The following is a 15036-nucleotide window of genomic DNA, read 5'->3' on the forward strand; positions in this document are numbered from 1 at the left end:
GCAGAAGCCTCAACCACAGCAAAAAACCCATTCCTTCAGAAAGAGAATCCAGGTCCTTAGACAGATGGGGGAAAAAAGTTTACACCTCTGCTACTCTCTCAGCTAGAGCTTTAAACTGTCAATTTCACATGGTCCAATACCAAGAGTTTATGCTTGATCAGTTAACTAAGAAAGTATCCTCTGATGAATCTTTAGACAAGAAATATGTATTAGAAATGGTAAATAACATACAACAGGTTAGTAACCATTCCTTAAAATGTGGCTATGATGCACTGGAGGCTTCATTTAGATCAGCCATGACTGGCACAGTGATAAGAAGACATGCATGGCTGAAAGAACAGGTCTTACCGGATCATGTTAAAGCAAAGCTATTCGATGCTCCCATGGATAAGGCCAGTTTATTTGGTACACCTGCCCAGCAGGTAATGAAGAAAATGGAAGAAAAGGCAAAATCTGTACAGACAGTTAAAGATTTCTTACAGGTTCAGCCCCCAAGGTTTAGCAGAAACTGGCCTGCCAAAAATTGGTCCTTTCCTGACTCCACAAGATCCCAAAGGGGCAGAAACAGACGATCCAGAGGCAGAAATCAATCCAGAGGAGGTGCCTACAGAGGACGACAGTGGCAAGGTAATAACAGAGGCACAGACACAACCACTGCCACTGCAACAGGACAATCACAGTGACTTGACTCTAACTCCGCCTACCAGGGAGCAAATAGCAGCACCATTAGGCGGAAAGTTAGCCTTATTTTCAAAAAATTGGCACTATATCACAAAGGACAAGTGGATTTTGCAAACCATAGACCAAGGCTACGGTTCCACTTCCACACCTTGCCAGTAAAAGAGGAATGCCAAACCTGCCTCCAAATCAAAAGATAGAAGCTCTACAGCAGATAACTAAATTATCCAAGATGAGAGCTGTGGAAAGAGTACCAATAACAGAACAGGGCAAAGGATTCTACTCCAGACTCTTCCTAGTACCAAGAAAGAAAAGTTGGAGACCTATTCTCGACCTGTCCATCTTAAACACATATATCATTGTCCCAAAATTCAAAATGCTGACCCTACAGCATCTTCTTCCCATGCTGGGCAAGGAGTGTTGGCTGGTAACTCTAGATCTCAAGGAGGCATACCTGCACGTCCCCATTCGACCCAATTGCAGAAGATACCTCAGATTTCTTGCAGGATCAGAGCATTATCAATTCTCAGCATTGCCCTTTGGCTTATCTACTGCCCAGAGTATTCACAAAATGCCTGGCATCAGTAATCGCTCACTGCAGACTACAGGAATCCAAATTTATCCATACCTGGACGACTGCCTGCTACAAGCGGACAACAAAAGCAAGCTGACAACAGATTTACAAAGGGTCATTTACTTGCTACAAGCCCTGGGATACACAGTCAACTTACAAAAGTCAAGGCTGATACCATCCCAGACAAGAACATTCTTGGCGGAATTGGACACAGTAAAACAAATGGCATTCCTAACTACAGAAAAACAAAAAGAACTCCCTCTTTACTTCTTGGCATTAACAAGACAGAACAAACTAACAGCAAGAAAAGTTCTGCAGGCCTTGGGCTTCATGGCATCATGCATAATCTTGGTACCACATGCCAGACTGCATATGAGAAAACTACAGTGGTACCTAAAGAATTTATGGTCTCAACACAGGCACAGCCTAGAAGCAGAAATACCATTAATCCCATGCCTAAAACAGGAATTCCTCTGGTGGGCCCAAGCATGCCAGTCAAACCCAGGCCTACCCTTCCACAAGTTTCGACGAAGCGAAACCATCACAACAGATGGCTCAGACCTAGGATGGGGCACATGCTGGACAAATGCGTGCAAGGATTGTGGACTCAGGACCAGCTGCACTTGCACATAAACCAAAAGAAATGCTGGCAGTAAAACTGGCAATCCAAAAATTCAGACCATTCCTCAAAAAGGCCATTTGATGAAAAGGACAGACAACACCACAGTCATGTGGTACATCAACAAACAGGGAGGCACTCATTCATACCCCCTATGTAGAATGACTTTGGACCTTTGGAATCTGGCTCTCAGCTACAACATCCAGTTACAGGCAATATTTGTACCGGGAAAAGAGAACACCCTAGCAGACATGTTAAGCAGAACCACCTCGGATGCTCACGAATGGATGCTACACCCAGACATCTTCAAGACCATCACAAAGAAATGGGGAATGCCACAAATAGATCTATTCGCTTCCCCTCTCAATCACCAGCTCAAAAGATTCTGCACAAGGACATTCCACCCACTTGCATGGAAGGTGGATTCTCTTTCCTTCAGCTGGACAGGTCTGACAGCATATGCATTTCCACCTCTTCCTTGATACACAAGGTATTACTGAAAATCAAAGAGGAATGTCCAAGGATAATCCTGATAGCTCCGAACTGGCCAAGACAACACTGGTACCCACTGCTGAGGAGCATGTCTCGGGAGAAAATGTGGTCAATACCCCTGATGCCTTTGATGTTAACTCAGAACAACTACAGCATCATGCATCCAAACCTAAAAACTTTGCAGCTGACTGCCTGGAACATCACATAGCAGCAACTAAGCCAGATCTTTCCCAAAGGGTTAAAGACATTATCCTTGAAGCCCGCAGACCTTCAACAAGAAGGAACTATGCAGGAAAATGGAAAAGGTTTGTCATTTGGAGTACTGAAAGAGGAAAAGATGTGTCGAATATAGATATTGCAAACATTCTGGAGTATTTGGCAGAGCCTTTACATACAGGCCTGTCCTATTCCTCCAAGATACATGCATCAGCGATTTCAGCAGAATACAGCTTTGATCCACCTGTCTTTTCACATCCTGTACTCAGGCAGTTCCTCAGAGGGATCAAGAATGTAAAACCTCCAAGGAAACCACCATTACCAGCATGGGACTTGAACTTTGTGCTAGAAAAGTTGACACTCCCTCAGTTCGAACCAGCAGCAACAGCAGATCTACAGCACCTATCATGGAAAACTGCTTTCCTACTGGCAATTACCTCAGCAAGGAGGGTTTCGGAACTACAGGCCTTAATGGCAGTACAACCCTTCCTAATCTTCCATAAAGATAGGGTGTCCATGAGAACAAATCCTACATTTATGCCTAAGGTGGTATCCAGAGTGTCTCTAAACCAGGCAATCCACCTACCTACCTTCTTTCCCAATCCACAAAACAGAGGGGAAGAATGCTGCATACCTACATAGACAGCTACGCTACTACCTGGACAGAACCAAAAGTAACAGAAAAACTGACCAGCTTTTGGTAGCCTATGCAACAGGGAGGGAAGGAAAAGCAATTTCCAAACAGACAATCTCCAAATGGATAGGAAATTGCATAAGATTTTGTTACTCCTTCCATGGAAAACCAATTCCACAGAACATAAGGCCTCATTCTACAAGGGCTACAGCCACTACCACAGCTTTCTTACGAGGAGTGGCAACCAAGGACATTATTGAGGCGGCTACTTGGACCTCCGTGCATACATTTGCCAAGCATTATAATTTACCTCTATATTCTAGATCCCGAGCAGGGTTTGCCACTGCTGTATTGCAAGGGATCCTAACAACACCATAATTTTATCATCCTCCTCCCCTAGATGGCTATGGTATTCTACCCAGTTGTTATGACTGCAGATGCATCCATGAAGGACATAGTACAGTTTTGTACCTACCATAAATGTAGATGTCCGAACTGGATAGCATCTGCAGTCAGGATTACCCTCCTCCTTCCCTCTGTGGTACTCCTAGGGTATTTATCCTCCTAATAGCTAGCTGGGGGGAGTCTCTTATGGTGTATTTGTTTGTATATATGTACATACATGCTTATTTTTGTGTTTGCCTTCTATCTTTTGGAAACATTGGCATTTATCCAAAATTTAGCCTTCCAAGAGGGCAACTGGCATCTGGGGCAAGAAACACTGAGGAAAATGGCGTCGGCTGATGCCTTTATACCCGAAGACCAGCAGAGATGACGTCGGGTGAAGTGCGACATCAGCCGTAGCCGGACCCAGACTTTGGAATCCGGCCGACCGAAGGGCTGCCTGACGACAGGACAACCCAGTTGTTATGACTGCAGATGCTATCCAGTTCGGACATCTACATTTATGGTAGGTACAAAACTGTACTTTAGACTTCTTACAGGTCCAGCCACCGAGGTTCAGTAGGTATTGCCCCTCCAAGCACTGGTCCTTTCTTGCCCCCTCCAAGTCAGCTCAGCCCAGACCCCCGGGAAGTAGGCTCCCCAGATAGCCCCAGGGAATGCAGAGATCTAAGCAATGGGGTTCCTCCTCTTCAAAACCAGGGGTTGCAAAGCCACTCCCTTATAGTAAGAACTCCCAATGACTTTGCACTTCCACCCCCTCCCTCTGCCCACCTGCTCTTGCCTCTAGGAGGAAAACTCTCCTTCCGCACAAGCAACTGGGCCACCATTACCATTGACTGCTGGGTCCTCGACATGATGTCCCAGGGATGCAAATTTTATTTCAATACTCTGTCAACCCCAAAAGGGTTCCCAGATCTTCCCCCAAACTAGTGGGCAGAGGCCAAAAGCAAGTCCTTTCCCCCTGCTCTTTATAAGGGCAATAGAGCATGTTCCTGCAGAACAGATAGGCTAAGGTTTCTACTCCAGACTCTTCCTCGTACCTAGAAAAGAGGGCACATGGCACCCCATCCTCAATCTATCCATTCTAAACACCTTTGTGGTGATACCAAAATTAAAAATGCTCATCCTCCAGCACCTTCTACCTATGCTTTCCTGAGATGTTTGGTTAGCCACTCTAGACCTAAAAGAGGCCTAACTACACATCCCAGTCAGGAAATCATGCAGGATATACCTGTGTTTCAGGGCAAGATCACTGCACTTTTAGTTCTCTGCGCTTTCCTTTGGCTTATCCACTTCTCCCAGAGTTTTCACAAAATGCCTGGCTCCTGTCATTGCTTTTTGCAGGCAAAGAAATACTCAAATTTACCCATACTTACACAACTGCATGATTCAGACAGACAGGAGAAGCTGCTAAAGCACCTGACCTTTGGAAAGGACCTACTGACCTCCCTGGGGTATACTATCAACAAAAAGAAATCCAAACTAGTACCCACACAAAAAATTGTATTCCTGGGAGCAAGTCTGGTCACAGCATCCCAGATGGCATTCCTTACACCAGAAAAAACAGTCCTACCTGACAGCTTTCTTCTCTAAACTAGCCACCAGGACCCAGTTATCTGCAGGGAAATTCCTGCAAGCTCTAGGGTTCATGACTTCTTGCATTCTACTCATTCCATATGCCAGACTGCATATGAGGAAACTGCAGTGGTACCCAAAAAGACCTTGGTGTCAGCACTCTCAAGACCTGGAAAGTCTTATACCAGTGATACCTTGTTTAAGGAAAGATTTCCTGTGGTGGGCAGCAGCATGCTACCACGACAAGGGACTTCCCATCTCATGAACCCACACCACCCAGACCCTCACCACAGACTCATCAGACTATGCCTGGCGTGCACACCTGGACGGCAGGTGCATTCAGGGCCAATGGAGCCCAAATCAACCAAAAAGAGATGTTAGCTGTAGCACACCCTGACAGCTTTCAGACCCCTTCACTCCCCGGGGTCTCTACTGATCAAAATGGACAACACCTTGGTGATGTGGTATATCAACAAGTAGGGAGGGACTTACTCTTATTCTCTGTGCAGGCTCGCCATGACCCTTTGGCACATGGCCTCAGCCATGCACTACACCTGTTAGCACAATTCCTGCCAGGCTGTCTAAACTCTCTGGCAGACAACTTGAGAAGAAACCTGCTAGACCCACATGAGTGGCAGAAAGACCCAAGAAACTTCACCCTTGTAACTCAGAAATGGGGCACCCGAAGGTTGTCTTCTTTGCCTCCCACTCCAGTCATCGGCTCAGCAAATTCTGCACCAGGGAAACCTCGCAGCAAGGCCTGGAAAGTGGATGCTCTATCCTTCCAGTGGGTAAACCACTCTGTCTATGCATTTCCCTCTCTACCACTCATTTCAAGGGTACTGCTCAAAATAAGGGAGGAAAAACCAAGGACAATCCTGATTGCCCCAAACTGGCCTCGCCAGCACTGGTACCACTGCTGCTCAGCCTGTCACCGTGGCATCTATCGCAGATCCCAACACTCCTGACCCGGAGGAATGGAGATTTTAAGCATCACCAATTGCAGACCCTCAATCTGGCAGCCTGGTTTATTTCCTGACCTCTACTCAAGCTGCCAGTCTAAGCAAACAAGTTCTAGATGTTATATGTGAGGCCAGACACCCCAGCACTATAAAGTCTTATGCTGACAAGTGGAAAAGGTTTTGCTCCTGGATCCAGGCTAGAATGGCACAACCCTCCCTACCTCTAATCCTGGATTATCTGACAGACCTACTGCACAGGGATCTATCCTTCTCGTCTATTAAAATGCATGCCGCTGCCATCTCTGCTCATTTAAGCACAGTGCCACCTCTTTTCTCATACCCTCTCATCAAACAGTTCCCAAGAGAGGCTAACAACTTGAGGCCACCCAGAAGACCTACCCTAGCTTGGGACCTAAACTTTCTGTTGGAAAAGCTCACCCTGCCCCCCTTTGAACCTGCAGCGTCAGCAGAGTTAAAATTTCTCTCGGAAGACAGCCTAGCCATCACTTCAGCTAGAAGAGTATCAGAGCTACAAGTACTTATGGCTGTAGAGCCCTTCATCATTTTCCATGCTGACAGGGTCTCCCTCAGGACTAACCCATCCTTCATGCCAAAAGTGGTGCCCAGTGTGGCTCTCAACCAATCCATTCATTTGCCCACCTTTTTTCCTAACCCACAAAACAAGGGGAAAGGATTCTGCACTCTCTAGATGTTCACAGACAGCTCAGATTCTATCTAGACAGGACTAAATCTTTTAGAAAAAACTGATCAACTGCTAGTCAACGTTGCTGCAGGAGCAGAAGGCAAGGCCATATCCAAACAATTTCCATATGGATAGCATACTGCATCTATTTCTGCTACAAACAGCACAGGAAACCTCCCCCCAAGGGGGTCAAGACACATTCCACCAGAGCAACCTCGACCTCTGCAGCTTTCCTCAAGAGGGGTCCCCACCAGGGACATCCTGGAGACTGCAACATGGACATCTGTTCATACCTTCACCAAGCATTACCACCTACCTATCTTCTCCAAATCTAGAGCATGCTTTGCCACCGCAGTCTTGCAGGGCATCCTAGCCAGCCCCCAGTCTTCTTGACTGCCTCCACCCTTTTCTTCAGCTTTGGGAATCAACCCAAATGTGATGACTGCAACAGTGAAACACGAAGAACATAGTACAGTTGTGTACACTTACCATAAATGTAGATGATAGTGTATTCACTGTTGCAGTCCTGGTTTCCCTCCCTCCACCCCCCTTGTTCTCTCTAATTACAAGGAATTTTTGGTATTTACTTTCTACTGGGGTATTCTTCCACTATAACCTAGCTCCCTATTGGTGGCTCCTGACAGTTACAGCAAAAAAAAGTGATGTAATGGCATCGGCTGCCTGATTTTATACCACTGACGACCTGACGTTAGTCCTGGAGCAACAGCAACTGACGTAGAAATACTAAGCCTCTGGTATTCGGACCGACTGAGGGCTACCTTGGCAGGGATAACCCAAATGTAATGACTGCAACAGTGAATACACTCGAACATCTACATTTATGGTGAGTGTACACAACTGTACTTTTTAAAGCATGGGATCCAGTTTTGTGCCAATGAGCCCAGACTTTCTTTGGTTTTCAGCAGAAATCTGGTCTCTGTGTTCAGCCAAGGAGCAAAGTTGGATTTAATTCTGATGATTCTGGGAGGAGCTTGGAAATGGCTTGAGTGGATTCCAGTTGCAACCTTTTAGAGCTGTAATAAAGTTAGAAAAGATGAAGTTTTATTTCTTATCAGTTGGTAAGTGGTGGGTTTCTTCAGACATGTATGATGTCTTATTACAAATGTTGGGAAGTGGTCACTCAAGCTATTTGGGAGGCAGCCTGATAGATTTGTGCTGCCTGTTTATCAGTATCCAGTCAAAGATTGACTGCCTCTTGGTTGATTTATCAATTCTTGTTGGAGACTGGATGATTTGGATGAGTCCATGGAGGCTGAGGTAGTTGGTGGGATTACTAGAATTACAAGTTAGCCAGTCAGTTGAAGTCCCTCAATATAATGATTTCATGTGGGAGTGATTTGGAGGGCCAATAGAGTATGTTCTCTAGGGTGGGTATGTTGGGGTGGGTATTTAAGGGACTTTGCCCCCTCACCCTGGCAGTCCCTTTTCACTTCCAGAAAGTCTGAATCCCCATTATTCTCTTTGGCAACAGGTTCAGACAAATGGGCTCTGACGATCATTCATCAAGGTTATAGATGAAAGTGAGAAGCTACTTGTCATCCACTACACCTGTCCTTCATTACATGCTGTTCCAGGGAGTAATAAAACCAGTTCCTCCTTCCCCAAATTGGGAAAGGTTTATGTTCAAAGATGTTTTTAGTCCCAAAGAAGGACACTTGGAGACCAGTTCTGAATCTATCTTCGTAGACTTGTTTGTGATGGTGTTTGTCTTCAAAATGTCATCACTTTACAGTTTATCTCTTCTTTCTCATTCAAGTTTCCTGGTAACACTTTCATTTTTCCTAAAGACTTCAGGAGTTTTTTAAGGTTTGTGAGTCTGGATCACTTTATCAGTTCTCTGATTTACTATTTGGACTGTCCACTGCACCAAGACTAAGTGGCTAGCTCCAGTTATTGCTCATTGAAGGCTACAGGGTATCCATTTTTTTACATATTTAGATGACTTGCTTATCTTTGCAGGGTCCAAGTGTCAGGAATCTCTCACTTGAATGAGAGATCTCTTAAACAAGCTGGGTTTCCAAGACAACATTCAAAAGTCCTTTTTTACTCATTTGCACAGAATTGTGTTAATGGGGTCTTAGCCGGACACCTCAGTTCCTATAGATTTTCTTCCACAGGAAAAATAGATCTGTATCTAGATCCATCTCCAAGGTCTTCCACTCAGGCTTTGTTTACTTAAGAGGTAATACCTCAGGATTTTGGGTGTCATGGGATCTATGATTCTCCTGATAACCTTGACAAAACTCCACATGAGAAAGATACAATGGTGTCTGAAATCTTTCTGGTATCAGCATCAACATCCCTTGTCTTTTCAAGTTCCATTGCTGTGGCTTGTCAGTAGAATAATTACTTGGTGGAGACAGCAAATATCTCCAAGGATGGGTTTTTCCGTAATCTCTCCCTGTTCCAAAGCAGTCGTCATCACAAAGATCTCGGACTTGCTTGGAGTGCAAGGTGTGTGGGGCACCTAGGACAGATGCAAGCACAAATATAAAAAAAACAATGATTACCCTTATCAAGACGCTCAACTCTCTGAATCATCTTTGGTCCCCAGGAGCTCTTCAGATTTTTTCACACATGGTCATGTGGCACATCTTCAAGCAGGGAGGAAACAGGTCATATCCCCTTTGCAGACTAGCCATGTTCGCTTAGGCTATAGCATCACAGCAGAGTGTCCGTCTCATTCTGTGCGCATGCTTCATTCTGTCAGAGTAATGTGTGGCAGACAAGCTGAACAGGAAAGGGCAGCAGACTATCATATCTATACCAAATGATTGCAGCCCCCCAAACATCTCCAACGCTCAGGTGAGAACTGCTCTCTCCAAGGCAAAGAACACAGCATCCATGGGACCTGATGGTGTCCCCGGCTGTGTGCTCCATGAACTCAACGAGGAATTAAACCCACAGTTAGGACAGCTGTTTAATCTTAGTCTCACCTCCAGATACGCACTCCAGGAGTGGCGCAGCGACTGTGGTCCCACTCCACAAAGGCGGTGCCTCCACCGACCCTGGAAATTACCGTCCCATTAGCTTGACAAGCCTGATCTGCAAAGCCATGGAAAGGATCATAATGGATCTCATAAATAAAGACATAGGGAATTTGCAGACTTTGGATCCGACCCAGTTTGGCTTTGTCAAAGGCAGATCATGCCTTTTAAACTTGGTTGACTTTTTTGAAACAGTCACCAAGGCCATTGACGAGGAAAGGCAGTCCATACAGCCTACCTAGACCTGGCGAAGGCTTCGATACAATACCCCACTCGGTATCATTGAAAAACTCATCAACTTAAATGTAAACCCATACATTACAAGATGGGTTGCAAACTGGCTGAGTGACAGAACCCACAGGGTCAGAGTTGCTGGCGCCATGTCAGACTCTAAGCCTGTCACAAGTGGTGTCCCACAGGGCTCAGTCCTGGGCCCACTCTTGTTTGGCATCTACTTTTCTGAAGTACAAGCAAACACAGGAGGGTTATGGCTGACAAAGTTCGCAGATGACTGTAAACTGGGCGCCGTAGTTGAGAACACATCCGACACAGATATCCTTCAGAAGGGTCTCACAGAAACGGATAACTGGTGCCAGAGCCATGGCCTCAAGTTAAATGCCAAGAAATGCATAGTCATACCCTTCGGGAAAAATAAGGTTACCCCTAGCTACCATATAGGTGGCAATCCCCTGAACACAGAAGAAGTTATTAGGGACCTGGGAACCCAGGTTGTGACAGTAGCCTTTCATTCGACACTCATATTGCTAAAGTAGTTAGGAAGACCTTCTACATTGCCCACCTTATCATGAAGGGATTCACATCTAGATCAAGGGAAGTCATAGTCTCCCTATACTCATCACTCATCAGACCAATGATTGAGTACAATGCCCCATTCGGAATGTATCTGACCCGACACTTGCAGCAGCTGGAGGCCACAAAAGTTCCTCACCAAAAGGATAAAGGGTCTCAAAATCTGTCTTATGCTGCGACTGAAAGAACTCCAGTTATATTCAGTTGGTGCCGCTTACTCAGAGGTGACCTATGCCTGACATACAAGGACATGTCAAACCCAGATTTGATGAATATGCTTCATCTCAAAAAATCTAGATCCCTCAGAGCCACAAGGGCGGGTGACTTAAACCTCGCCACGGTTATTAATAGGGCGTGCTGGAGGATAGATTCATCACCCAAAGACTCCTATGCTGTGGAACAAAATCCCGGTTTATGTGAAGCAGAGCACCTCGCTGGCCTTGTTCAAGAGGAATCTTGACCAATGGATGGGAGATAGCAGATACACCCCAGGGGTTACCTCAGTGTCACTGCTCGACAGAGGCACAGCTAAATAATGGGCATAGTTTCTCCAAACTAAGGGGTGGCGTAAGCCACAAAACTATGGCTAGGCTTATAAATGCCCTTGGGCAGATAGCCTAGTATGAACCTATGAACTAGATCAGGGGGTCTTTCAAAATTTGCTCAATCTGTGGGGTGTTCCTCTAGTATTACCACAAGCTTTCTAACAATTGATCTGCTGTCACAAGACCAGGGGTGTTTGATATACCCTGACCACAGTCAACTTCAGTTACCTGGGTGACAGGGTCCTATTTTCCTTTAGGTACCTGTTTACTGAAGGCATGCTGCAGGTAATAATGGAGGAAAAAAACTGCTACTAGGAAATCATTTATTAGCAAATGGAAAAGGTAATTAATCTAGCAGTTCTGATGCTCTTTGTTTTTCGCTTTTGATTCATCAAAACAGGGTCCAAGGATGCCTTATATGCCTACAAAGATAGCTTTTCAGAAGTCTGTATGATACTGTGCTAGACACAGGGCTTTGAGGTGATCAGAGTAGAACAGTGCTTTACTCCCTGTATTCTTTTTTGAAAAGAACCTTTGTGGACATTCCAGTTGCTGCATGTGTCTGGTCAAGTACATACCGAAAGGAGTATCATACTCTGATGGGTCTTTGTGGGCAGAGTACAATATTATAATGACCTCTCTAGACCTAAATGCCATGCCTTTGCTTATGAGCTGAACAACATAAACGGATTTTCTTACTACCTTGGAAACATGTTGGTTGAGAGCTTGGTTACTATCTACATGAGTTCCCAAATCTGTGACTGTCAACTTTTAGGGGTGTTTTATTAATGAAGTAATTAACTGAGGGCAGCAGACTTTCCAAAAGGTACTATAATGCATTTCTTGATATTTAGTTTTAAGCCGTGGCTTTGGCATCACATATTTGTCTGTGATAGACCTTCCTGAAGGGCCTTCTCATCTTGAGGAGGATTCAGTGACTGCTCCCAGTTTGCAATATCTGTGAACCTGGTTTGCCAGAGGCTTTTGACATCCAAAAAGTAGATGCCAAAGAAAAGTGGGCCTAGCACAGAACACTGGGGGAATCCACTGGTGACTTGCATCTTTGAGGATGTGGCCTCACCAATTCTAACCTCCTGGGGTCCTGTCAGTGAGCCAGCTAGGTATCCAACTTGTTATAAAGGGGGTTGTACCTAGTTCCATAAGTTTGTTGACAATGCCCAAGTGGAGTATTGTATCAGATGCTTTAGCCAGATCTAGGTAGGCAGTATGCACAGTTTTCCCTTCATCCGCTGACTCCTTTTTCAAGGCTTTCTCTTGCCAAAATGGTTTTGAAACGAGTTTTACTTAAGAGGCCTCCGGGAAAACCAGTGGCTCCTTCTTGGGATCTTAATTTTGTGTTATAGAAGTGACCACTTGCTCCATTTGAACCATCTAGTCTGGATGACTTAAGGTTAACATGGAAAATAGTTGTACTGAGTGCTCTAACCTCTGCAAGAAGAGTATTTGAGTTGCAAGCTCTTATGGTGAGTCAAGCCTATCTCATTTTCCAGAGTGACAAGATTTCTTTGAGAAGTAATCTTTTATACCTTAAGTGGTATCAGTATACTTTAAGCCAAACTATCCATCCCCCTGTTTTCTTTACTTGTTATTAAAAAAGAGGGAGAAATAATACTCCATACCTTAGATGTCCACTAACAACTCTGGTACTGTCTTGACATAACTAAATCTTTCAGCTCTTTGGATCTGCTGCTTTTCCTCGTGAAGGTAAAAAGGGACAATCTGTGTCAATACAGACCATTTCCAAATGGTTTTCTAAGGCTATTACCTTATTTATACTTACCACAATTAATTTTTTCCAGGCAGGGTCAATGTCTACTCTACCAGGGTTTTTGCTTCATCTCTGTCTATGTGGAAAGGAATGGATTCTGGAAGTATTACAGAAGCTGCACGTTGGCCTTCTGTAATATTTTTACAAAGCACTGTATGCTTGACTGCTTCTCTAGGTCTAGATCAGGCTTTTCAAGGGTAAGTTTCCAGGGACACCTGGACTCTTCTCTTTCCACATCCCAAATGTAGTAATCTAGGGTAATCAACCCATATAGCTAAGGCCATTGCAGCAGTTATCAGTATGATGAACATACTACAGTTGTGTAAATAAACTTCCCATAAAAGTATATGTTTGAATGATTACTGCTGCAGTCACTGCTCTCTCCCTCCCTCCACCCCCATGTTTTTTTCCTGTGTTTATGCTTGGGTATGGTTGTCTGTTTTTTGTTTTTCCTGGCATTATTCTTTCAGGGCTTAGCCTCCCTGTGTCTGTTGGCAGGAAAAGTCTGAAGGGCTTGGCACCCAGACTTATCTTTTAGTCAGCTCATCTCAAGCTGCCTGACAGTTTGGGCATGTGGAAGATGCCCTGAAGCTTTGGAAGTTAGCCATGTGTTGTATCCTTGGCCGGATATAACCTGTGCGGCTAGGGGTACTGCATCCTGCAGCAGTGATCATTCGAACATCTGCTGTTATGGTAAGTTTGCATACACAATTGTACTTTGTAGTTTTGTGATATCATTTTACCATTGTAGTTGGGGTTATTGTGTTAAGATGTGTTAGGTTTATAATTTAGGTGAATCTGTTTTAGTTTTACTTAATGTTATTTTGTCTAGATTTATTTAATGTTATTTCATGTAGATTTGTAGATTTTGGTTAGTTATTCCAATAATGCCGTGGTTGATGTAATTTTCTTGTATCCTTTATTATTGTTGTAGGTGCAATTTACATTTTAAATGTACATTTTTTTTTGTTCCGATTTAGCTTTTCCATGTTTCTCGGAGGAGGATTTGCAGTTTCTGTGAGTTTGTATGTGGAGGTTTTCCCCCGTTTCTTTTTTCGTAGTTATTCATTTTAATGACTGATGACATTGGTAGCATGATGCTGATAAACCCTTGCTGCCTTAGGTAGAGTGGCAGTAAATGAAAGAATCGCACACTTTTTTTTTTGTCACACCCCTTTAGCAGTGTGTTTTTTAGGATAAATACTGAATCTCTACACATACATATCATTGAGTCTTTAAATATGCTCAGATGTCTTTAAGTTAAGGTTCAAATAAACACTTACAAATGGGAACAGAATGCTAACAATCATTGATGTGCACTGTTACATTAACGTATTCCTGCAAACCACTTGTGATACAGCTATGCATCTCTTTCCTTCCTTGCAGGCTCATTTGTTAATATTTTTTAATGCATCAATGAGCTACTTAACTGCTTACTTGCAGCATCAAACCAATGATGAAAAAAAAAAAATCTGTGCACTGTTGACTGGCTTCCCACATTGATCCGTCTAGGAAATTTGTAACATTTGAAAATGAAACATGGAATTTTTGATTTAGTTGGTATGCTGTCTCTCAAATGGATTGCTGTATTCAAGTTTCAAAGACTTGCTGTTGAGGAAGCCTATTGTGAAATGTACTTTATTTTTATAGTTGTAAGGTGTCTAACCTGGTTTACCACTCTGGTAATTTGTGTACTTTTCAGTTGTCTTTCAAAGAATGCAATTTTTAAAGATCAAATTTAGGGTTTTGTCATTTAATTGTTGAAGTAAGGCAATGATGTGGTAGTATTCATATTTTTTTAATCTTTATCTAAACTGCGAGACTGATTCAAGTAATTTATGAAGGGATATTAAACTGATTTAATTTCTAAAACTAGCCCAGTTGCATAGGGTAAAGTCTGTGCCAGCAGCAGAATTTACTTTATTTTAGTGACAGTGGATGGTTATTTCACATTTCTGAAGAAGAAAAAAATACTCTTGGCTGCAATGGGTCGAATAGACTAAAGGAGTCTGGGTAGCATGTACTA

At 43.8% G+C, this 15036-nt stretch overlaps 1 protein-coding gene across 3 annotated transcripts in view; it reads left to right on the forward strand.

Annotated features, from left to right (window-relative positions):
- The window catches only part of FNIP2 (folliculin interacting protein 2), a 1139819-nt gene that overhangs the window by 600429 nt on the left and 524354 nt on the right, over positions 1-15036 (forward strand). The window lies entirely within an intron of this gene.

This window comes from Protopterus annectens, chromosome 2.part1 (genome assembly GCF_019279795.1).
Source record: "Protopterus annectens isolate FY-2018-M chromosome 2.part1, PAN1.0, whole genome shotgun sequence".
Classification (NCBI taxonomy): domain Eukaryota; kingdom Metazoa; phylum Chordata; order Ceratodontiformes; family Protopteridae; genus Protopterus; species Protopterus annectens.